The 3,695-nt window shown below is 33.2% G+C and overlaps 1 pseudogene; it reads left to right on the forward strand.

The window, feature by feature from the left end:
- The first annotated feature begins 2,463 nt into the window (after window positions 1–2,463).
- On the forward strand, window positions 2,464–2,607 carry LOC132183459 (U2 spliceosomal RNA; annotated as a pseudogene).
- Window positions 2,608–3,695: the final 1,088 nt, after the last annotated feature.

The raw sequence follows: 3,695 nt of genomic DNA on the forward strand, positions 1-3,695 counted from the left end.
TCTCGGGCGAGTCCGAGTCAAGTCTTGGGTAGGTCTCGAGCAGGTCCTGGCTGGGTCCCGGTCGAGTCTCAGCTAGGTCCCGAGCAAGTCTCGGGCAAGTCTCGGTCAAGTCCCGGGCGGGTCCTGGCCGGGTCGGGTCTCGAGACTTGACTGAAACAATTTGATATAAATAAACCTTAATGACATTATACCTAAACTATTGTTGTTTTCACATAACTCCAAAAGAAACCGATAATTAAATTTGTCTGAAGAAATGAATTAAAACAAAAACGTTTAAAAGAGCATATTTGTTTGGAATACGTATTAAATTACCAAATGTAAATAGAATCTAACTTAATACCCCTTTTCTTTCGTAAGTAAACAACTGGCATTCACTAAGAGCACTAGCAACAGATGCCCTATATGTCATTTCCTTCCCTATACTTAGGGAAAATTTTAAAAAAACCACAAAAACACACCCACATAAAAAGCCCTATATTTAACCTACACCAAATGATATCTACCATATTTCCCAATGCATTGGGAAACACTGTAGATACCAATGCTTTATTAAATTATAAACAAATTATTTTCTCTCATCTCTCCTTCACGTGTCCCAACAATTCTCCTACCTCTCTCCTCTCATTGGTTGCAATGAGAAAAAAAAATTAGTATTTAATTCAGAGTTGGGAAACTGCTGCTAGTGCACTAGTAGCAGAGGCCATATGTCATTATATGTCATTCCCTTCATTATGTTTAGGAAAAATTTGAAGAAAACCACAAAAACCTACTCACATCAAATTTCCTACATTTAAACCAACTCTCAAGGGTTGCTACAGTATTTTCCAATGTGTAGGGAACCAAAAATACATTATTTTAATATAAACATTTCTCTTTCCCCTTTCCTCTTTCATATTTTTGTCTTTAATTGAGATTGTGTTGGAATTTTGTGAAAAAAGAGAGGGTAGGTAGGAAACTTGTATTTTGTAAAGAAATAATATTTTAATGGTATAGAGAAAGGTAATGGAAGCTATTGTGGTAGAGAAGTAAAATGTAATTTTGTGCCTTAAATTTAGAAAAAATCAAAGAGAAATTACTGCAATTGCTCTAAGTGATTTGTGTAACAAAAGAAGATTTTCTTGAATCCTTTTCTTTTATAGAAGAGATTTTTAAGGAATAAGGAATACATAATATGAAATCACGTCTTCTTTATTGTCTGTCTTTGACTTCCTTTTCTACTTGTTTTCCTTTTCTATATGTTACCAGAATATTTCATTACAAGTTTGGCCAAGCTTTCATTTTCTACAATTTATTTCCTTGACTGTCATTACGCTTTCTTCATGATCCACGGCATCTAGAAAAAACTTTATTGTCTTTAGCCAATATTTTTCACCACTATATATACAGTTCCTGGAGACCATTTGAAAGTCGCTCATATTTTTTTAATAAAGCCACCCGGCGTAGATTGCAAAAAAAAAAAAAAATGATCTCATTCAGTAGACTTGTAGTGTTGCTAGTAATGTGGCTTATGTTGTCATTGAATGAGTTTACTATTGTTGCCGGAATTGGGGAGCATCACCCAAAAACTGTCAAAATCATTAATGATCTAGGCAATGGCTTGCCTCTTACCATTGGCTGTAAATCGAAGAACAACGATCTTGGTGTCCACGCACTGAAACCAAATGGCTTCTTCAAGATCAACTTTACACCAAACGTTTGGGGGATTACACTATTCTTTTGTAGATTTACGTGGAAAAATTAAAGCCATTGGTTTAATATCTACGACTACCCTAGAGACAGTGATGTATGCGTGAATTGCATTTGGAAGATTAGAACTATTGGTGCATGTTTTCTAGACCCCAAGAGAAATGAGTATGATTTATGCTATTGGTGGATTGATCAAAATTCACATGATCGTGCATGACTATTATTTTTATTATTTGATCCAATTGTTTCAAACTTTCGATTGAATGCATCACAGTGGTGATACTTCTTGCGGGCTTGATGTTCATAGTGGCTATGCCAACAAAATTGAGGTAGTGTTTTGCGTGCAATGACATAAATCCGTGTACTCTTGATCTATAGATCCTTGAAGTATTGATCGAATTCAAAATAAAAATAAAATTATAGTTGATTTTTTTTTTTTTTTCCTTTCTAAATTTCAAGTTGACTCTTTTGCATATAAATAATGAGTACGATGTCTATTCTTCCTGAAATATTTCATTATAGGTAAAGGATTAAATCCTTCTAAGAAATAAAGTTTTTTTTTTGAATTTTTTTATTATTATTATTTTTTTGAATTTTTTTATTTTTTTATATCAGAATGTGAATTAAACAAATCGAAGGGACCCTGAACTATTAAAAGATTAAGAGAAGGAATCACACAATTACTACTAAACTATACATGTAGCAATGTGGTTATTGTATATAAAAATACTCTTTTCGAATAGAAATATTGGCCATAATAACTAGAGCTTTGTTTGTGTACCTTTCTCATTCTTTTGGCTAAGATCAAGTGTAGTATTTATTCTTATCAGTTTAATATTCTTAAATCACCACTTGTCCCAACTACTTAAGCTGATAGAAAGAGGTAAATTTAATTACTTAATCTTTAGTTTAACACCCCCCTTTTAATAGGTGAGGCTCAATATGTGAAATATTTAATTTAAATATGGATGAATTAATGGAGTCAATGTTCGATTCCAAGACCTTTGGCTCTGATACCATGTTAAATTATCATTTGTTCAACAAGGTTAAGCTAATAAGAAGATGTAAATTTAATCACTTAATCATTAGTTTAACAAATATCTGATACGTGTTCTATTAGATCACATGATATTAAATTAATCATTTTATTGGAGGGGAACTCATCTATCTCTTTTCCTAGACACCCTTTGAAAGTCACTCCGATTTTTTTTTTATTTTATTTTATTTTATTTTTAATTTTTTTATAAAGCCAGCGTAGTTTACCAAAAACAAAAACACCATGATCTCATTCAGTAGACTTGCAGTGTTTCTACTAATGTGGCTTACGTTGTCTGTGATTGAGTTTAATAATGTTGCAGGAATTGGGAAACATCACCCAAAAACTGTAAAAATCATTAATGATTTAGGCCATGGATTGCCTCTTACCCTTGCCTGTAAATCAAAGAACGACGATCTTGGTGTCCACACACTGAAACCAAATGGCTTCTTTGAGTTCAACTTTACACCAAACTTCTGGGGTACTACACTATTCTTTTGTAGATTTACGTGGAAAAATCGAATCCATTGGTATAATATCTACGACTACGCTAGAGGTGATGAATGCGTGAATTGCACTTGGAAGATTAGAACTATTGGTGCATGTTTTCTAGACCCCAAGAGAAACGAGTACGATTTATGCCATTTGTGGATTTATCAAAACTCACCTGATCGTGCATGATTACAAGCCATTGACATTGAAAATGAAGAGTTTATCAAGTGAATTGTGAAATAAAGAGCAATTGAAAGTCATTATTATTATTATTATTATTTGATCCAATTGTTTCAAAGTTTCGATGGAATCACGTTTATATCTCCGCTACTAGTGCTTTATCAATCTCAATCCCCTTTGCCGCCTCCACTATAGTGAAAATTCTTCTTTATGCCTGATAACTCCTCCGTCATTGGTCTATGTCTTGCTCTTAGAAATAGAACCATAAGAAAACAAAAGATCGACTGGAAACCAATTTCGT

This window comes from Corylus avellana, chromosome 5, assembly GCF_965113065.1.
Source record: "Corylus avellana chromosome 5, dhCorAvel1.hap1.2, whole genome shotgun sequence".
NCBI lineage: Eukaryota > Viridiplantae > Streptophyta > Magnoliopsida > Fagales > Betulaceae > Corylus > Corylus avellana.